The sequence below is a fragment of the Cryptomeria japonica genome, chromosome 10 (genome assembly GCF_030272615.1).
Source record: "Cryptomeria japonica chromosome 10, Sugi_1.0, whole genome shotgun sequence".
NCBI classification, from domain to species: domain Eukaryota; kingdom Viridiplantae; phylum Streptophyta; class Pinopsida; order Cupressales; family Cupressaceae; genus Cryptomeria; species Cryptomeria japonica.
The window spans coordinates 482,261,448-482,284,742 of record NC_081414.1 but is presented as its reverse complement, the minus strand read 5'-3'; the positions used below and the strand labels follow the sequence as shown (position 1 = coordinate 482,284,742).

Below are 23,295 nucleotides of genomic sequence, written 5' to 3'. Positions count from 1 at the left end.
GCAAGTAACTCCTCAGTAAACACCATTCAACATGAAAGTAACTAAACTCCAAAGTAAAACACAAATGCTTGGAGGATAAATATCTGCAGTCATTAAATCATTCAAGGATAAAAGCATTCCACATTGGAACCCATCAAGATGATCATCTACAATCTACTCCGGAAGCAGCTGATTACTACTACAATCCATTAAATTTGATGATTAAGATTTCATTGAAGATAATATCAGCAAATAGTATTTAAAGGCAGGATATTCCCATCACATATCATCAGTAAGCATGTTTGAAACCTGTGCATATCATTGACAAGAAATCAAATTAATTGTCAATGTTAAATAATTAAGGACTTTAAAATAGCAATGCAAACAATATTCCTCCCAAAGGATTTACAGCACCAAATTACCTATGAATTATCTATCTTAGAGATGTCAGAATTAAGAAGCTAGTCATAATATATTTCACTACACAACTAATATAGACTCATTCTCCCACAATATATGGTGTTTGCGTATAATAGCTCATCTTAGATGGTATCTTTATTTATTACAATATACACTAAATATAAAAGAAGTGTAATGTCCCCATTTTTACACCATATTTTTTTGTGTGTTGGCTAGTGTTCAGAGTTTTCCAAAAGTAACAAGCTGAGCAGGTAGAGTTCCAACATTCTTCGAGATCTCAGTTTAGGGTTTTCTTCGCATCCAATGGAGGTTTGGAGTTCAAGTGGCTTTGAGGTTTGCGGTGATGCTCTCTATAGCATCTTGGGCATTTTGGGTCGTTCTCCACAATTCTTGGAAGACATTACTATTCTTAGTAAGTGCCCATTTTGGCACCTAACATCAGCTCCTTCTTGGTGTGTTCAGTTTTAATTTTCGATGTCCTGGCAGCGCTTTACACGAGGTAGTTTGGATTATTTAATTATTTGCACCAAGTTATACAGTAAAATTTTAATATTCACTTTAGTGTTTAATTTTATAAAGTGATGTTATGTCCCAAAATTGGACGCCTACGGAAACGGAAAAAGGGGACTTAAGTTATTTTAAAATGTTAAAGGGGCCTTCTCAAGGGAAAATGAAACAATTCTAAATTATAAATTGCCCCAATTCTCTCCAACTCTATATAAACGGTTTTGGCTCTCTTTTTCTTTATTTAGAGTTGCACACATACCGAGATGCTATTGGAGTGAACAAAGAAGTTCTTCCAAGGTTGATTAAGGACAAAAACCCTCGTCAATATCCACTGGTTTCTATAGTAAAAGATCAATCCTAGCTGGTTTAGTATTTTAACACAGGAAACACAGATTTTCATGAGATTTTGGAATTTCAGGGTTTCTAGAAATGAGGATTTACAAGGTGTTTTGATTTCAATTTTTGAGATCGCTTCCTAATTTGAATGCAGTGATCTTTGTTGGCTTTTGGCACGAGTTTGCAAGCAGATTTATCTGGCTGATTTTGTTGCCCAGGGATGGCTAAACAACTAGTTTGAAGAAAATGCATTGATATTGCTCATGAATCCACAAATCTTTCCTAGGTTTGTTCCTCTCAGTCGAAGTGACCAATCTAGGACATGTTTGAAATTGTGTTCTACAGATATAATTTATTTTGACTAAGTCAATCCATTTCTTGGTTGGCCGTACTATACTAAGGGCTACCGTGACACATTTTGAGGCAAGTGATTGGGGTTTCTAGAAGAGATTCACCTTGATGAGTGGTGTCTAGCCTCTTAATAGGGTTTGCAAGTGATTGGGACTGATAATTAAGAGTTTGAAGCTGTTGTGGTGCCTTTGGTAAATCGCCCCTCCTCTAGCACAAAGGGGTGTTGACTTCCCATTACATTTTCTGAGCAAAAATAGACTTGAAGACTCATTCACTATTGGCAGTTTGAGGAGTTTAATGTGCTAGGAACTAATTCTTACCATCTATTATAGATGGGTTGTAATGTCCCCTTCCGAGGTGATAGGCAGTTGAGCAAGGATTGGCCTATCCTTGGGTTCCCGTAGGCCAGTGGAATGGAGAGGGGACCCAACCGGGGGTTATGGAGCTCAGCGGGGAGCTTTACAAGCCTATCATATTGGAGTTCTAGGGTCGAATCCATGATTAAAATTGAAATATTAAAGTTGGCCTTAAGAGAATAGTAAAAAGTGAATGGTAACAGAGAAACATAAGAGGAATAGTGAAAAGTGCCCCCCATCCTAGTAACTTAAATTGTTTTTAAAAGGGGGCCAAGTTCACAATGAGAAATTACACCCTCAAGGATATTTTATGATTTTAAGGCCAAATAGTAACCCCAAAATAGATAAAAAGACATTTTGCATATCATTTGGATTCATTCTTATGCTTCCAATTTTCTAATCAGCAGCTTGCTTGAGGGTTTCAGCAGCTTGGAGCTTCCAGGAACGCAAACTTCTAGAAGAATTTAGAGATTTCGATGAAAACCCATCTCTCCTGGTGACAGGTTACATCAGTATTTAGCTTCAGTGTGCATTTGGCAGCCTTCATTGAGGATTTTAGTGCAGATTTATCAGTTTGAGGGCAGGTTTCCATCATTTAATTGTTGGGCAGGCCTTCTAGAGGTCATCACCGGTCTTTTCTAGCTTATTCTTAGCCAACCACTCCATTTTGGAAATAAGGGTATCAAACCCTAGGGTGTATTTGGAGTTGTAGCTAATATTAGAGCTGATTTCTTATATTTTGTCTGCGGGAAATTTGTTTCAGACTTTTATGCTCAGTTAAAGGTATGTACATCGGTCTAAGTTATCTTAATTGCCTTCTTAATGTGATATGCATTATTCTATATTGTATCAGCTATTTCTTTCACTTAGCATTCAAAACATTGTTCAAAAACTCTCAAAAACCCAAACAAAACAAAGAAATCAGTCAAACCCCCATTTAACATACGCTGGCCAAAGACTTTATCAGCAAAACAAACAGTTGGCTTGGATCAGATTTGGTTAGAATTGAGTTGGGGATCTCTCAGAGCAAGGCCACCACTACACCAAAAGCCCGGACTAGTGGTGAATGGCGCCCAATGGCGTTAAGAGTGGGGTTTCCATCCCACCAAAGTGCCAATGCAGGCCAGCCCCCTCGTGGACACATGGCTGCTCGATCATGGGTGGCTCCCAGCCCTGGGTACACGCCCAGCGAGAATCCGCACCACTGAAGCATTTAGGCTGGGAAATCACAACCCACCACGCTCTGCGGGGCTTGACCTTGAGACCTCGACTCTGATACCAAGCAAGGCCACCATTACACCAAAAGCGCGGACTAGTGGTGAATGGCGCCTAGTGGCGTTAAGAGTGGGGTTTTCGTCCCACTAGAGTGCCAGTGCAGGCCAGCCCCCTCGTGGACACGTGGCTGCTCGATCGTGGGTGGGTCCCAGCCCTGGGTACATGCCCAAAGGGAATCCGCACCACCACAGCATTTAGGTTGGGCCATCACATGGGTGTGCTAAATGAGCTTTCAAGGAGGTTCAAAAGTTGTGTGAAGGTTGCTCATTCTCTGCGGTCATAAAATGGTAGCTCGCTTTTAGTCTTCCAGTATAGAAGATGTCAGCCAAACCAACTCAAAAATTAGGTAATCAGGGAATGGCTCTTCGGTCACCAGCTGAAATCATATCATCAACGCTTAATCTCCAAGTGTCGAAGGGAGAACCCCAAGTACTCCAACACACTGCAATCATTGTCGCATCAATGTTAGTAGATTTCCACAATCCAAGAAGCTATCTCTATTGCCTCTATAGATTTCCACTTACACAATCAAATCCAGAAGCAATACAAACAATCATAGCATCCCCTGGATTCATCAATACAAACATCAAGAAACGACTGCAATGACCAATACTCTCTTAAGTGGAAGTGGAAATTAACTAAACTATACCCAAAAGATCTCCCACAACCAACGGCACTATAGCTTGTAAGAGCTCAAAATCTATCTACCAATAGACTGAAATCACCATGAACAACATGGAAGAGCAAGGGCAATGGTAAGCAATCTGAAATCTCACTAAATACATAGGAGATATGACTATGGAAATAGTTGAAGAGTCATCTCCTACGATTGATCATCTCTACCAATCATTCTCAACCATAGAGTACTCAATTGTTGGTCTGAAAGAACTAACTAGTTCATTTGCATGCCAGGAAACAAAAATTATGTGTAAGCTGATTGGAAAGTGGACAGCAATAACATCTCTGAAATTTTTCTCACAACTCCAATCTTTAGATAGCACCTCGCTACCAAAAACTGCACCTAGATCCCAAATCCTGTGATCAAGTCCAATCTCATCACTGGAATCTAAAAGAGTTCCATCATCCAACTCAAAGAGTGGATTATCATAAGTCAAATCAGGATCCACCTCAAACAAGGGATTGTCAACAAACTGAAGATTATCCTCAACTCCAAACTCAAACCAATCCCTCTGTTGGTCCAAACTCCTAGTTTTTTATTTCTTGGGACAATGGATTAGATCATAGATGTTTTGTATCCTGTCAAATTCCTTAATCACTTTCTCGATCTCCTCGATCCTTTCTTTGTTCTTCTGCTCCCTAAATTGATTAGTAACAACAATCTGATTTTCTGTTTCTTGTAGGGTCATTTAAACATCCTTCAAGGAATCCTTAGTTGTTCTAAGCTCAAATGTAAGCTCAACAACCTTAGCCTTTGTTTACTTGTATAAATCTAAGGCCTCATCTGCAATCTTGGTAGCCATATCTTTGTCACGGATCATTCGCAAGAAGGCTGTTTTAACTTCTTCCATAGTGTTCCTTATTGTTTGCAGATCAGCAAAAGGAATATTAAGCTCATTTTGACCTCTTGGTGCAGTTTGAATTATGTTTTCCACATGCCTATGTGTGCTATCTAGTCTAGTTAAAACTTGCACTTCATTTTCAGCAGACACCAAGAATTGATTTTCCCAACCATGAACACGCAAGATGGTCAACTGCTATTATGTTGCATGCCAAAATCAAAACTTACATACATATCATCAAAGTCTCCATGGCTGTCCCAAATCACTTGTACCTCTCTATTATCAACTTGATGAAGATGCTCAACTATAGGATGTGGATCTAAATCAACAATCTCACGCAGCCTTTGCTTAGAATCAGCTCCATGCAAAGGTAGATCTGATTTGGTTTCAAGATTATCAACAAATTCAACACCATGCTCCATACATAATGAGATTGAGTTCGAAGGGCATCATAGTCAAAAGGAAATTCATCCCAAACAGGATCCTCATCATACTTAGGTGCCAATACGGCCGGATCCGAAGTGCTAAAGGGCTGATTGCTTTGTTCAGAAAAAGTGTGTTCATTGTACTCCTCAAAAGTGGTTGTCTCTCTAAATAAGTCACACCTCCATTTGGTAGTATTGAAATCATCATAAACATCCCTCTCCATAAGCTTGGTTTGGAAGTCAAACCAAAAGCCACTTGTGTTGTATTCACTAGAATGAGATAAGGATCCATCAGAAACTAATTTGAAGACATCATATTTTTTGCTTTCTCCATGCCCAACATCTGAAAGAACATTAATGAACTCAACACAATCATCTGCTCCACAAGAATCAACAAGGAAGTCAGTAGACTTAGAGTCATCACCAGATAAATCCAAATTAGGATCCAAGGCTGTTATTTTGTCCTTTCCTTCATGCACAACCTCATCCATGTAGTTGCATGCATGACCAAAGAATCATCCTGAAGCTCTGTTACAAATTTCTCATGCTTCAAGGCACTCTCTCCATCTTTTTTTTCTGCAATAGTCTCCTCAATATCCAAGAAAAGTTTCAGCTTCTTAATACACCAATTAAACACACTTCCAGCTAATCTCTGTTTAGCAGATAGGAATCCATGTTTCCCTTTTTCCCTGTTAGTCGATAGGATAGAAAACAGAGACTCGCGCACATCATCACGCTCATTAGCAGTCAAAACCATAATAGTTTGCATTGCTACAATAACATCATCATCATGTTCTTTCCTGACTGTAGCTAAGAAACGATAAGACATGCTGTAAACATGCAATCCCAAATCCAGCATAAGGTTACTCAATCTGATTTTTAGAATATTTTAAGTATGGTAACCCTTCTAGAAAAGTGAGGACTTTGGATATTACCAAGATCCTGAAAACTATCCACCAACAGTTGAAGTACCCCTTTCATTATGTTGTCATCATAAGGTTATTGAGCTGCTAAAAAATTCTTGTAATCTGCTCAAACATGAAGTAACCATCAGTCTTATCTCATTGTCTGTGTGTCTCAACCACCTGTACTGGCTTAAGGAAGTCACTGTAGGAACTAGAGTTAATGCCACAACTCAGAGGATGACCGCTCCACAATAATAAAACATCCTTTTAATCATTCCATAGTGTGAAAATAGCATCCCTTGGTTGATATTGATCACTGAGTTTACTACCTGTTTTAAAGAGTAATTTGGCTAGCCATTTTTTGTCTTTTGATGCCATTCTTCAATCTAAAAATCAAACCTTGGAGATACCCAGCAAGCTGGCAGGAAATTCTGTGTTCTGATACCACTGTAAGATGCTACCCCTGATCCTTGCCCATTCTTTTTACCTTTTCACACTGAGTTATTTTGTCAAACAGTTTGCACATTGTTGTGTATAATGGTATTTGATTTGCAATATGTGTGTTTCAGATTTGAGGATTTTCATTCACTTATATTGCAACATCAGGATACAGCAGATAAGAGTATTCAAATACATGTCATTAAATGTATCATATTGCTGATAAAAAATAAATCACGACACAGAATTGTGACCTTCATTACAACAGTAAGTAATAACAGCACTTTGAGTACACAAATATTCACCCAATTTGTGTCACAAATAACTTAATCTAATGACTTCTATGGACTGAAATGGATGGCAGAAATAAACTAGTGATTTCATACATAAATCTGACCTGTGAGAAATTGCAGGGGTGATATTATAATGGCAAGGAAACCCACACTAAAAGCAATATCTCCTCATCAGAACTGCCAAAAAATGGACATCCTAGCATAAATAGAATCCACACGCCTAAAGGAGAACACAATCTCCCATAACCAGCAAATGCCTATTCATTCATCCATTAATTTATTCACTCAGCTCAGGATGGAGTCCACACCCAGCCAAGGAAACAAAAAGCATATGAAAAGAGGTAAATAATTCTGGAAACTCCAAAAAGGAATCCCAGAACATGCAGCTCTTACTTGCCTTCAACAAATGATAAATCGACCAGCAATTATTCAACAACAGCTGCAGTCAGCACAAAACCTCAGGAAACTTCATGCCCCAGCAATGAAATAAACCCCATGCCTGGGGCACTGATATTCTTAAACCTAGCAAACAATCCAAACCCATATTCGACCAGATGAGACAGCTGCAGCTTATGTAAATGAGATAAGATTGAAAGATGACCAAGAATAATATCTTAGTGGTGACCACGTCCTTCTGCATTTGGCATATTCCATTATTCGACAATGTTTTTACCCCATAAACTCGTGGCATACACAATGTGCAGGCTCATAATTTCTCTAAAGTATAATGTCCCCTTTTGGGAATTCCCTAAATCCTGCCCTTGTAAATATCAAAGTTTGTTAATTTTCGCCCTTATTAATTCTGATATTAGATATTGATCCATTGACTTTCTTGTCTTCTTTGATCTTATGAATGATTCCTCCAATTCCCCCTTCTCAATTGAATTAATCTCTTCTTTATATCTTCATTTGTGGGAAGTCACACCTCTTCATAAGAAATGAGTCATCACTCTTCATTGCTGCCCTTTGAGAATAATAAATTATTCTCCAAATTGATCTCCCTTGGACGTCCTCCTCAATTGAGACTTTCTCCTTTCTATATCCTCAAATGAGGGAGAGGTCACACCCCTTCAACATGTATGCCCTTTGGCAAAAGACACACCCTTTCACCAGTAGTACCCTTTGAAACAGAACCTTTCACAATCAGATCTGCACTTCTTATTTAAATCAGATCTACACTTCTGATTCCCATATTATCCCCCTCAAATGAGGTTCTCTTCTCCCTTTTATATCTCATGTTTGAGGGAGTCGCAACTTTTCATTTCATGCTTTTGATCATTCATTAACTTAATTAAAATTTAATTATATTTAATTATATTATTTTATATTTTTATTTTTATTTTATTATTATCATTTATCATTAAATTGTATTTCAAAGTGGGGACATTACATAATGTGAATCATGACTCAGCTAGTAATATCCACGCCATGTCCAGCTAGTCTCTCCAGAAAGTATTAAATCATCCAATGAACAAGTATCAAATCGCCCAACAAGAAAGATATCAATTAATGCTCAATAACTTGTTACCTGAAACATATGTCAAGTTTGTCCTTGTACAAAGACTTCCCAAATTTTCCCAAAACCTTCAATTGTTGAAATCCACTATGAAATCTAAGTGACTCTACCAAATCATTAGCTAGGGTAGATCTTTCACCACCAAAGACAATCTTCTCTAAGACGTTTTCATCCTCACGATGGCTGAGATGAACCAAGTCCAATCTCCAGAACCACAAGGGTCTCAATCAAAGAAACGAATAATCTTCAACATACCAGAAGAGCTCTCAAACCTCTTATTTATAAGATTTTTGGGAACTTTCCACAAACTCCATTATAAAATCACTTAATTAATTTAATAAGCTTTATAACACCAAAAAGTGATTTACTATACTTTTAAAACACTTCTGGCAAGTCACTATTTTGTGACTCAACATTTAGATATTTTTGTTTTCTTTCCAATGAGCTATAATACTAAGGTGCCTGATAAATTATTTTAATTAAAATGGCAACATTAGTGAAATTAATTAAATATAACTCTAAATTACACCCAATTAGTGACAATGGTTGAAATGCATCGAAATCAAAAATTGGTTGCATAGGAGTGATCCTGATGATGAAAGACGATAAACGGAGCCAACCAGGTGACTTATAAAAATAAACACCCTCTGAAAATCTTACAAACCAAACCAGAAGCCGGAAATAACATTTGAAAGCGTCATACAACTTCGCTAATGCATCTGAATTCATTGGTGATATCAAATTACCCCTCTAATTGAGCTGACATCAACCCAAAAAGTCAACACCAACTACAATGGAAGAGAACCCAAATAAAGGGGCATTACACTCAAATGAGTCTATCCTTACCATTAATGAAGACGTTTCTTCCATTCAATTGCTACATTAAACTTTGAGACCAAGTGGTACCTATTCCATCAATATTGAGTAATTTTCTATTCAGAATCATTATATAATGAAGGTCTTAAATAATCCCTTACTTTATCCCTCCATACCTATATTAGCATGTATTTGACCACCTCAAGGTCCTCTCACTCAAAAAGAGGTGGGTAACCATACAACAAATCCTCCTAGAAGTCTACATGTCTATCTTCTCTAATTTCCCATGATATGCGATCCATGATAATGGCCTTGCAAGCTATCATGATATTCCATATGCATGATCCTCTTGGAGGATCCCCCACAGTGAGGATGCAAAATGGATAGTCTAGGTCCATGTATTTCTTTAACCACAGTCTACACCATTTGGCATGAGGATTGTTATACATCTTTGACACCAAATTTGTCTTGATTGCTTTGTTTTGTATTTCCTTAGAATGCATTCCAATGCTGCCATTAAATTTTGGTGTGCACATCTACCTCCAACCAATTAGAGGGATCCCATTTTTCTCCTCTTGACCCTGCCATTATAATTATTCATTATGCCTTATAAAACCCTAATATTCTTCCAAGTTTGCAACTACAACATTAAGTATATTGGGATGCCAATTGTGAACACCTTGAGCATAGTGACGCATCCAAATAGAAATAACCATATCCCTTTCCCATATTCGACTTTTAGTTTGCAAGAGTCCACAATTTATGTCCAATCCCTTGATCTCCTTGCCCCTTTGAGTAAAGTAGCTCTAAGATTTTTGCAAGTGAGGGAGCTTATTTCAAACCCAACTTTTCTACAATATCTTTCTAATTTGTGGACTTTGTATAGAAGATGTTCAATTTGTTTTCAATGATAATTTACCTCAAATCAGTAGAGCATATTTATTGAGAGTCTTCTTGATACTGCCATCTTCTTCTTCAGTAGCCAAGAGAAATAGCATTGTTAAAAGCAAGAATAGTAAATGAATGATGGAGTCCAAACCCCTTGCCACCCTAATCCCTTTCCATTCACCATTTCTACTACTATTTTTACTAATCCTCCCATGCCTCTACTAGAATAATAAAGAGAAATGGGGACAATGGACCCTCCATTCATAGTGCTGTTGTGCGCTCAAAAATCCCATGCAAGTAACTATTGACAAAAATGGAGAATCTTTCCCTAGTATACAACTAAGGATCTATTCCCTTCAATGTACATTGAATCTCAATTCTTCCATTAAGAATCTCCAATTGACTTTGTTATATGGTGTGCTTACGTCCAATTTAGAAATCATACTCTTTAGCTTGTATTTTTCTATTAAGGGGATGGTGTCTTCCAATATTATTATACCATCTACAATAGTTCTTCCTAGGATGAAGTCGATTTGTCCTCATATGATATTTGGGAGCAAGGCCTTCAATCTATCTGCCATTACCTTGACATGATTTTATCAGTGCTTCCCAAGGACGTCTCCCTGTATTTTTAGCCTCATCCCCATCCCAAAACGTTTTGACAACTCAAGAACACCTTGAAAAACCCCCTATCACCAATTAGTGCCAAAAAACAAGGATGTCCCAAGATGGCCAAGGGATGGTCATGCATCCCTTGGTTGTCTCAGGGAAGGCTAGTCGTCCCTTATGGCCCAACAATGTTTTGATTTTTGTTTGAAGGGGTGGGGGAATCCTTGTATTTTTCCTCTCTGCTATGGAGGGGGAAATGACCGTTTTAGAGGTTTCAGGCTCAATAGTTTGGAAATGGACATGTGTAGTACAATTAACTCAAAGATTACCTCCATGTTGGTTTCCATTTTGTAATGTCCCCTTCTTCCACCTAGTTAGTTTGGCTTTCCATTACCCTATTCTCGAGTTCCCGTAGGCTAAGTGGAGTTGGTTAGGGGACTTAGTGTCCTGTGGGGACCTCAAGCAAGTGATTTTCGTGTGTTTCAGCAATGTTTCTATTTTTATTATATGTTATTTTTAGTAAGTGCCATTTTGGGCACTTGGTCTCAACCTTTGTTTCCTCTTAGCTTCAACATGAAGTATTTTCAATTTCAATGCCTTGGTGAGTTTCTAGGGTTGAATGAATAATATTTTACTTTTTCACTTAAGTGTTTTAAAAGGTAACTTTATAACTAAAGTGATACAGTATTCTAAAGCGACCCCAAAAGCTACGCCTAAGGAAGGGAGTTAAAACTTAAGCTGTAAAAAGCATATTTTATGGCCCTTAAAAAGTGGACACGAATGTGAGAGGAGAAATTAAAATGTTTATTAAAAGATTATTGTCCTCATTTTTGTTTTCAAAAATATGGACAATTACATAGAATTTTTTGTCAAAAAATGGAGAAAAAAAAAATCTAAGACACGCTTCCCGAGGTAAAAAAAATTTGCTTCGCCCTTGGACTGACTTAATCCTCGATCCACGTTTCAAATTTCATCGCTTTTCGAGTTCGTTTGCTATGTTTTTCCTTCAATTTCGGGTTTTTTTCCCTAACTGCAGGTGGGAAAATTTTCCTTAAGTTGCAAGTTTTATTTTTCTCTTGTTTTAGAGTTGTAGGGAAATTTTAAGTCAATTACAAGTGCACTTTATGTAATTTTTAAACTTGTAACTTACTTTTTATTTCCCCCTTGTTGCTTTTTGTCTTCTTAGTCATTGTAGGAACTTTTTGAGCATATTACAAGTGAACTTTAAGTTGTAAAGTCAAAATAAAACTTGTAATTCTTTTAAAAAAAGTTTCACTTGACTGATTCTAAGTTATGGTAGGGGTTTTTCTCCTCCATTACAAGCTTTAAAGTCACTTTAAGTTGTAATAGGGATTTTATTTCCCTATTACAAGTTTTATTTTTAAGTTGTTTTTGTGACTTGTAACAGGAATTTTATTTTCCCTTTACTAGTCTTTTGTTGAGTTGTTTAAAACTTGTAAAGGGAGTTTTATTTCCCTTTTACAAGTATTTTAAACTTGTTATTTTCTCTCACAAACCTGATTTTGCCTTAATGCATGAAAAGTGACATTTTTAAACTTGCAAATGGGTTTTAGAAACCCGATTTCATATGTTCTTTGCAATTTTAAACTTGTTGCCCTTCCTCAACAACCCGACCAGCTATAGAGGTGGATTTTGTTGAAAATTTCCAACAATTTTTGTGGAGAGATTCAAGGAGGAAGAAGGCGATTAGGTTTCCTTGCTATTTCCATGCATCTTTCAACTCCTTTCATACCATTTGGAAGACGTTTTGCAGATTACCTTCAAACAGCAAACACGTGTTTCTTGAAATGTCGCGATTTTCTTCTTAAAATCGATCTGAGGTCGGGATATCATCAAATTAGGATGAGAGAGGGGGATGTACCCAAAACAGCATTCAGATGTCACTATGGACATTTCGAGTTTTTGGTTCTACCATTCGGCCTCACACGCCCCGGCCACCTTTCAGTCATGCATGAATCATACATTCAAGCAACAATTACGGAAATCCCTTCTAATATTCTTTGATGATATACTCATTTACAGCAAGACTTGGGAAGAACATCTCCTGCACATTGAGGAGGTATTGAATATCCTTGAATCTGAATCCTTATATGCTAAAGCCTCCAAATGCGAGTTTGGGATGAGGGAAATCATCTACCTAGGACACAAAATTAATGAGGCAGGGGTAAGCGTGGATGAGGAAAAAATTAAGGCCATCAAGGAATGGCCTACCCCTAGAACATTAACACAACTAAGAGGGTTTGTGGGACTATGCAGCTACTATAGACATTTTGTAAAAGGATTTTCCAAAATAGCAGCACCCCTCACCGACCTAACCAAGAAAGGAGCTTTCACATGGAATGACCAAGCCCAACAAACCTTTGGACAATTGAAAATAACCATGAGCTCGTGCCCAGTATTAGCCATTCCTGACTTCTCTATACCTTTTGAACTGCAATGTGATGCATCGGGGGAGGGAATTGGGGCAGTCCTCATGCAAAAGAAACACCCCATAGCCTTTGAGAGCCGCAAACTTACCCAAGCAGAAAGACTCTATTCCATCTATGATAAAGAAATGCTAGCCATAATGCATGCCTTGGCCAAATTTCGCCAATACCTCGTCTGTGGGAAGTTTGGTGTGAAAACCAATCATAACAGTCTACGCTTCTTCTTGAGCCAAAGGGACCTAAATGACAGGCAACAAAAATGGGTGAGCAAAATACAAGCCTATGACTTTGATATAGAATATGTTAAAGGGGTGAATAACAGGGCAGCGGATGCATTATCCCGAAGGGCACACCTCAATGCCCTTACCAGCCTCTCGAAGGACTGCAAGGAGGAAATCCTAAAGGAATATAACCAAGATCCGCAAACCAAGGAAATCTTGGAGGGAAACCTTCCCAATGAAGACTTTAAAGTTAGGGGAGGCCTCATCTTGTACAAAGGAAGGGTATACTTGACCCCTCAAACCAAATTCAAGCACAAGCTCCTAAAAGAATTCCAAGATAATCCCCTGGCAGGTCATCAAGGATACTATAAAACCTATAAACACATAAGAGAAAAGTATGCATGGAAAGACCAAAAAAGAGATGTCCAGACATACGGACAAGAGTGTCTAACTTGTCAAAGAAATAAAATCGAACTCACTTACCCAGCTGGATTGCTTCAACCATTACCTATTCCCAATCAGAAGTGGGAGAGCATTTTGATGGACTTCATAACAGGGTTACCAAAAACACAAGGGAAAGACAGCATTTTTGTGGTGGTAGACAGACTCACGAAGTATGCCCATTTCCTGGCAGTCTCCACTGAATACAAAGCCTATCAAATAGTCGATTTGTTCTTCAGGGAAATTTTCAGACTCCATGGACTGCCTCTGAATATTGTCAGCGACAGAGATAGCAAGTTTATTAGCCAATTCTGGCAGGAACTCTTCAGAATGGCAGGAACAATCTTGACCCCTAGTATCAGTTACCATCCCCAAACAGACGGGCAAACCGAAATAGTAAACAAGTGGATAGAAGGCTACCTAAGGAATTATGTTACAGGGCAACAAGCGGCATGGGTAAAATGGTTACACCTAGGAGAACATTGTTACAACATGACACACCACATGTCAATCAGGATAAGCCCCTTCCAAGCCTTGTACGGCTATGAGGCCACAAGCTTTGGAGAACTAATAAACCAGGAAAGTAAAGTACCAAGAGCACAAGATTTTGTTCAACAGAGTAAGGATATCATGAAGACCTTGAAAGAGAATCTACAACAAGCCCAAAATCAACAAAAGATCTATGCAGACAGAAAGCGTACAGAAAGGACGTTTGAGGTTGGAGATCTGGTGTTTTTAAGACTACAACCATACAAGCAATCTTCCCTCAAGAAGAATGGGGCTGAAAAATTAAAACCCCGATTCTACGGACCCTATAAAGTAACTCAAAGGATTGGGGAAGTAGCTTATGAAATAGAACTTCCAAAAGACAGTAAAATACATAATGTGTTCCACGTCTCCCGCCTCAAAAAGGTTCTCGGACAACACTTGATTTCGTGCAATGAACTACCACCCTTAGATGATGAAGGGAAACTCACCTTGTACCCTGAGGTCATTCTGGATACACGGAAGAAGGCACTAAGGAACCGGACCATTACCGAACACCTGATTAAATGGAAGAATCTTCCCCATGAGGATGCCACTTGGGAAAAAGAGGAAGATCTTAAGATGCTTGAGGACAAGCAAAATTGAGACCGAGGGACTGTGATAACCCCTAAAGGTATCACATAATGTAAAAGTGTTTGCATAAATATATTTATAGATTAATTAAATAAATAAATTAATGATTAAACTAATAAAATATATTTAAACATATAGTAAATATCAATCAGATATTTAATAGGACAAAAGAGAACTATTTAAATAGATCTTTGTAATAAATAAAAATTAAAAAAAAATAATAAAAAAATAATAATAATAAAAATAAAATAAAAATAATAATAAAATAAAAATAATAATAAAATAATACATAATAAACAAAACAAATAATAAACAATTACATATTTAATTCCCCCCACACCCGATCACCTCCGCACAAGAGGTGCCATACGGAAGGGCACCATGAAGGGGTATAACCCCTCACGGGAGACTAATAAATACGGGGGAAAGGAAAAGGAAGGGGTAGCAAGCGGGTGGGAAAGGAAGAAGAGAGAGTGGCTGCGTATGAACAGGTATGTGTGGTATGCTTTTCATGTAAGGTTATTAATATGTTAATATATGTAAATAGAATATAGGGTTAGTAAGCTATGACAATTTGCAGTATTTAATTAATGAATATAAGTAATGTGTTAATAACAAGGAATGTAGGTAATTAGCATGTAATGTTATTTACTTATTTAATGAATACAAGATACAGATTAACATGTTAGGGAATGAACATGTTAATATAGATTTAATTAAGGAGATTAATAACAATATGTTGATAGTTAGGTATATTTAAAATATATGTTAACAAATACATTGTTAAGAATATATATTAATAATGTGAAATACGAAATGGAGATAATAATAAATTGGCAAATACAATATAAATAGGATTAAATAATGAAGGCATAGGGGGGGAAACTCCCCGATGCCTAATGGAGGGATACACGAATCCCTGGTTGGCAGTATATATATATATATATATATATATACTGATGATCTATATGCATATATGAATGGCTTGGTTGACATGTTCATCCAAGAAGAGTCGGATCTGGCCGGTCCCCTCTAATGGACTTGGGTGATGAGGAACATCACCCAAGGCAAGGAATTGACTTATGGTCTGCCTTGGATGGCTTGGGTGTAAGAAATTACACTCAAGACAGGAATCAAATTAAAACCTTGGTTCCTGGATGGCTTGGATGTAAGAAATTACATCCAAAACAGGAATCAAATTAACCTTCGATTTCCTGGATGGCTTGGGTGTAAGAAATTACACTCAAGACAGGAATCAAATTAAAACCTTGGTTCCTGGATGGCTTGGATGTAAGAAATTACATCCAAGACAGGAGTCGAAGTTCACCTTCGACTTCCTGGAGGGCTTGGAACCAAGATGGGTTCCAAGAAGGCGAGCTTCAGGGCAGCCTAAGAATATATCGCCATATGGCGTCCGTATCCTTTTTATTAGATAAAAATTATGATTATGTTAATTAACTATTAAAAATAGATTGCAAATTTTAAAATGGTTTATTTATATATTTATATGTTGTATTCTAACAATCTGTTTTGCAGGATAATGATCTCTAACTAGTAGGGACATTATAGTTTTCCCCTTTGGTTGAAAAGGGTTAACTTTCTTTTTCCAAAATTGCAATATTGAGAATTATTATGAAGATTACCCACTTGCAATCGAAATTTAAAAACCCGATTGCAATTATGTCTTTCCCATTTCCATACTTGCAATCAACCATCCAGAACCTGAAATTGGTCCAAAATGCACTCAAAAAAACACTTGAAAATGAGTCTTAAAGGTCCAATTACAAGTGCAAACTTGTGTTTACCCATTACACATATGAAGTTGCACGTTTGTTCTCCACAATTGCAAGTTAATACTCTTGTTTTTTCCACATATGTAATACAGCTTCCAAAACCCGAAATTCACTTGTGAGCCCAATTTGGTATCAATTTATACTTTCCCTTCTCAATCCGGTTTGCACAAACGACCTACCAAATCAATGGATTAAGGCATGGGCCTTATTTTGCAAGCAGATTTCAAGATTGGAGGATGATACAAAGAGAGATACAACAGCAATTCATGGCTGAAAGCATAGAATGCTTTCAAGACAGAGATGGTCATGACATGAAAAGACGAAGGCAGCCCTTTCCCTCCTAAAAAGCCAGTACTACCCCAAGCAAGAAGATAAGGTTGAAATTCGTTGGCCAAGGACACAAAGATCATTAAGGATGCAAGTTCCCATTCCAGTTCAAGATGTCTTCACTTATCCAGAATACTTCAAGTTCTAGCATCCTGAAGCAGCATGAAGATCATCACAAACAAAGGATGAAGCAGTTAGAGTCGTGTCTTTGGACACATAGAATAGTTTTAATTATGCATTTGTAATTTTGTTTTGACAAGTTACATGTAAAAAGATAACTTTGTAATTGCAAGTTAACTCATCACTTGCACTTTTGTAATTACATGTAAAGCAACTACAAGTTGAGTTCAATTAGGACTGTAGTTGGAATAAGTCATGGTGGTTGAGAGAACTTCTCAAGTTAGTTAGGATCCTCCCACCTTTTTCTCAAGGCTCCTCTCCTATAAATACTTGAGGGGATCTATTGTAATTTTTATCTTTTGGCAGTGCAACAAAATTCTATCAGTTTGTATGTGCACTCTAAGACTTTGAGCTTAGATGTGAATCAAATTGCTTTGAATAAAAGAGGCAAGTTGTGTTGAGACTTTGTGCCAATTCAAGTTGTTATGTGACGACATTTTTTGGAGTTGATTGTGATTTTTGTTCTATTGTTCAAGAGAGATTTAAATTCAATCTTGCAGCCTTTGAGTTGCTAATTGTATTTAGAGTTATATGTTTGGTTTTCAGATTTGGTCTTGCAGACTTTGGGCTACTTATCATATTTGAAGCTAGTGTTGAAAGCTCAAGAGGGAAGATAGCTTGTAGACTTTATGATGCTTCTATTTTTAAGACTTGTGCATATAAGGTGAAGTGCATCATGTAGTTAGACTTTGAGCTGCTACATATTGTGTTTGGTTAGCAGAAAATCATCTAAAAAGGTTGATAGGAGAATATAGATAGTTGAAGACTTTGAGCTTTCTTTCTGTTTTCTCGTCCCGGGGAAGTGACGGAGGTCTTTGTGCTTTCATGGAAACTTTGCTTCCCTTTATGTTCCAAAAATCATACAAAAAAGTCTCATTTCTATATTTGTGGTTATTCATTTCCAATTGCTATTACTTTTTTGTGAAGAGAAAAGAGTATAGTTTTTCTTGAAAGAAGATGAAAGACTGTTGTCCCATCCATATTAAATTAGTTTAGTTTGTAGATAGGGGGAGCCTTCCCTAAATTAGGAGAGTATCATTCTAATTCAAATTGGTTGCCCTAATTCTTCCCTCCACACTATAAATATGAGTTGTGGCTCTCATTTCAACATTCTGAAATTGACAACTTAAGGAGATCATGTTGGAATGAACTCGAAAAGTTTTCTTGTTGCTGGTTGAAGACGAAAACCCTCTTCAATGGTGTTGCTTTTGGTGGTGAAATATCCACCCTAGCTGGTTGGCGTATTCAGATTTAATTTTCAATGATTTGGGCTTGCAGTTGATGATATGGGTTTGATAATAGTCTAAGTTGTCGGTTCAGGATTAGGCACCGGTTCGGGTTTGAGAACCCGGTTCGCTAGTACGACAAAATTTTGAAAAGGAGTTTTGGTTCTTTAGTACAAAAACTATATATATTGTAATAATATATTCTATTATATATTATATATTAATAGTTATTATATATTATAGGATTACTTACATTTGACCGAGAATGATTGCATACAAAAACATTTATAGTATTTGAAGCCTACAAGTATGAATGGGCTTCTAACAACAATGAATAGAGGTTGCGGCAAAGGAAAATGCCTTCCGCCGTTGCAAATGAAATAATATAGGCCACTCGACCAAACTGGTTAAGAGTCATAAGACCTCATCAAATGCCTTCGATCGCTGCAAATGAAATAATATAGGCCACTAATGAATTTGAATACTATTGCAGCCAAGCAGAGTGAAACGCTACAACAGTTGCGGAATTGTTCGAAACCCTAATGCAACAAAAGCAAACGGAGGAACCCTGAGCGAACCCACAATCGAACCGAATCCGAACCACGTAGCCGAACCATATTTAGGCAATACAGGGGCCTATATAGCCAAACCCGGTAACTTAGATAATAATGAAGGTTTTCAAAGTATTTTGATGTGGATTTCAAGTTTTTGGTGTGGTGGGATCATTTTGGGAGTGTTGCTCAAGTTTGGATGTGTTTGAATGCATTTTCTGAGTGTTGATCTTCATTTTCTTTGTTCAAAGATACAAGAATTCATGTTTTGGCTCATAACTCACTAGGTGAATTTTATATAGTCTTGGGTATTGAAGATTTATTTTCCTAGCATCTAGGCGACTAAATTTAACATGTCATTTGCTATATTTTGAGAAGATATGAATTTCAAATCCAAATCACCCCTCTAGGCCTAGGTGCCACTTCCCACCGTGGCACATTTGATTTCTGGAGGTTATTAACATGCATTTTTTGGTGTTTGCTTCCCTTCCTTCTAAGGTGTTAGAGTTTGGAGGAGAGTCCTAGCAGCTGGAAGAAGTTTGGAATGAGTTGGAGGTAGATTTTATGCATTTTGGTGGTTTGGAGCAAACTTATGTTGCTGGTCGACCTGCTGTTCAAGATTAGAAATCTCATCAAAAGTGTATTTCCAGCAATCAGCAAACACTAAGTTTCCAAATACTCGCGAAATTTTCAAAAGTCAGGGACATATATTACACATTTTCATTTACATTTTAAGAGAATCCAATTCTATTATTACATGTCATGTGAGTAGGGTTTAGAAGATCAGTTTTTGTGGCTTCCTTTCAAGAACTTGAACAAAGATTTAATGTTCTCGTAGCTCAGGGGGAGCAACTTTGTGATTTTTCCATTGTAGCTCTTAGTCAAGACAATTTACCCACTTCTCCTATTTGAGACAATCAACTGCAGCTATATCACCTTATGCAGAGAAAGAATAAACCAACAAGCCTTGTGGCATCATTTGTCTTCTGCTGCATGTGGCTGGAGTGGAAGAGGGGGTTCAATCAAATAGAGCAGCAGCTAGTGGAGCTGGTTATTCTGGAAGCAAGCCTTCTGGATCTGGATAGTCCCTCCACTGTAATGCTTTTTCATGCTTTTGTTTCAACTTTCAGTCTGCTATTGAATGTTCTTTTTGGATAGCTTAATAGGTTGGTTTTGTTAATCTTTTACCAACTCTGTATCTTGGAAAAACAGACTTTATGAAAATGTTACACAAAAATATTGGAAAGTTTAATATAATGGGTGAGGGACCCTTACTCCCTACTTCACCCATTAAAAAAGTCCAATAGGTTGCTGCATAATGTTGATAAAGGACACCATAACAGTGACCAAGTTTTAAATTATTGTGGCTCATAATCTCCACAGAGATATGGAACGATTATGATGTATAATGTAATAAACATGGTATACAATTAAACATGACCGATGCTTAAGAGTTTAAAATATGATCCAAGAAAACCCCACATGATACTGCCCAATTCTATCCCCACACAAGAATGGCCATCCAATACTTCTCCAAACCACATTAAAAATAGCCCAAAATTTACAAGATTAAAGAGAGGATTTAGATTTCAAAAAATGTATGCACATTGACAACGAAAGCATTTGAATTTTGTTAATTTGTTTGTCGATTCTCATGTGAAATCGTATGCACATTGACAATGAAAGCATTTGAATTTTGTTAATTTGTTCGTCAATTCTCATGTGAAATCTCAATTCAAGTCTAATTTTATGTATTAAGTTTCTACAATGTCTATGATGAATGCTTTATCAAATTTATGTTATGAATATTTGAAATTTCTCTATATTTTCTCTATATCTTTAAAATTTTCCCTTAAATTTAATAGCCATCCCCTATTGTCCCCTAAAAAATGGCACATAAGTACCAGCATACTATAAACATGTCCCGTCGTTCCCCATCCCCGAAACTTGGTGGAGCATAGGATTTTATAAATTGTATCGCACAAGGAAATTAGTCTATACTCACGAAAAATAATAGGGCTTGGCATTTTGGTGTAATAGCTACAAAAGTAGTGCTGAAGTCTTTCAAAATTTTCCTAGATTTTCGCGAGTCCTCTACAACCTTTGAGATGTCTTCATCCGCAAAATTCCAAAATCCCTAAAGAACCCTATAGACAATCCATTCAAGCCTAGGGCTTCATCTAAATGTAACTATAATAGTGCCATCTTAACTTCATACTTTGCAATGCCACTCATTAAACCTTTGTTCATCTCATTATTGATGCATAACTGTATGTTTGTTTCTTACCAACTCTTCTTGGTTATGAAGATCTATTCTTGCATTGCAACACAACAATTTTTGAGAAAAGTCAACTACTTATTCCACAATTTTCTTCTAACCACATTTCCCTCAATTTTAATCTCCAAAATATTTATTTTTAAGCAAGAAGCTCTTCATGTTGAGCCAACAGTGATTTTTCTTTTATGTAATCCTCTTGATGCATCCTATCTTTCAATACTTTCTCAATCAGCACCTCCAATTGCTCCTCTACACTTGCTTTTTCATCAAAGATGTTCCTTAGAGTTTTATTGTTCTATTGTTTGATGTGACCTTTAATGAATACCAATTTTTTTGCAAATTAAAATATTTTTATTCCACATTGTACTTTTGCTTCATTCCAATGACATGATATTTTCAACAAAATTTGCCTCTCGAAACCGCTTTTTTCAATTTTCAAGAGGTTGTCATTAAGTGGGCAGTCCTCTATGATGTGAAGAGATATGGGATGGTCATATGAACCCAGCATAGTTATAATTTCTGCTTCATGATGTTTTCTAATTGAAGCCATTATCGTTGAATAAAAATCTATCGAATCTCTCTACTATATAGGTGAAGGTCAGCATACTATTACTTCAAGTGTACAATCCATGTTTAGGAACCACACCTATCAAACCAATGTCATTTACAAACTTTGTGAAATCTATCTATGATCCAGTTAGATGAATAACTCTCCCTCTTACCTTTGCTGCTTAAGATTGCATTAAAATCCCCTCCCATCAGATCACATCATTTTCCATCTTTCTCAAGTTTTCCACAATTTGATTCCATTTTCCTACTTTCTAAATTGGTCTAGTGAGGCCATAAACATTTGTTAATTCTTGTAGCGTCGGTCGTACAATTTCATAATTCTGATGCATGATAATTGATTACATGAAATCCGAATGTTAACATATATATCATATTATTATATACGCTAACATTAAATGATAGCTAAATCAAATATGAGTTATGGTATTTGCCACCGATCGCACCATTTCATGTTAACGAGTTAACAAAGGTTGTGATTAGCAATTCATGGTAAATCGCATTCCTTACGATCAATCAAGCAAGCGATCTGATCTTAGTGTTTGTTAAGTGTTGTGTTATCATGAGTGGTACGTAGAGAAGAGATGTGTCTTCCCACGAGGGAAGACATATCTCTTCACTGCGTACCCTCATATTCAAATATATAACATTCATACGGTGAGGAGGAAAAACAATACAGCAATCGATAAGTGTTGTGCATCCTTCCCTTCACACTACAGCAGTTTGAATTTAATTTCAGATTATATCTTCATCTCTTCTATCCTCTTGATCAGCATAAGGAATACCTGAAACAATAATCATTAGAATTAGATTGTTGGAGTTAGAACTCTGAATCTTGATTGAAACTATATTGATCACAGAATTTGACTAAACTTAACATGGTATCAAAGCTAAGTTAAGGAAGATCACATTAAATTCTGTAACAATAATATAGACTTTCACCCGGCTCTTAGGAGATCACATTCCTATAATCCTAATGGCAACCGCAATTAGGTTTGAAGATCGACTAGATGGAGCATCCAATTTTGTATCTTGGAAATTCAGGATCATGCTTGTTTTGAAAGAAAATAAAATTGACTCCCATGTCAAAAGTGAAATTCTTGAACCCTCTGATGATACGGAGAAAATTCAGTGGAGCAAGGACAGTGAAAAGGCTCTTAAGATAATTGTGGATTCAGTGAGAGATCACATTGTACCAGTTATTTCTAAATATGAGATGGCGTTTCAGATGTTCAAAGCCCTAGCTGATATTTATGAAATCAACAACACTAGCAGGGCTCTCACCATGAAGAATCAACTACACCATATAAAGATGAATAAAGGAGAGACAGTTGCATCCTATTTCTTGAGGATCACTGAGCTTAGGGATCAACTATCCACTGTTGGACATCTAGTAGACAACAAAGAACTTGCTATGATGGCCCTAAATGGACTTCCTACGTTATGGGAATCGTTCATTCAAGGAATCAGAGCTCGTTCTAAATTTCCTAAGTTTGATAGATTGAAAACCG

The 23,295-nt window shown here is 37.0% G+C and overlaps 1 protein-coding gene across 2 annotated transcripts in view; it reads right to left on the bottom strand.

Moving 5' to 3' along the window:
- LOC131039425 (tryptophan synthase alpha chain) overlaps positions 1-23,295 on the bottom strand; it is a 177,243-nt gene that overhangs the window by 82,769 nt on the left and 71,179 nt on the right. The gene's annotated exons all lie outside the window — the stretch shown is intronic.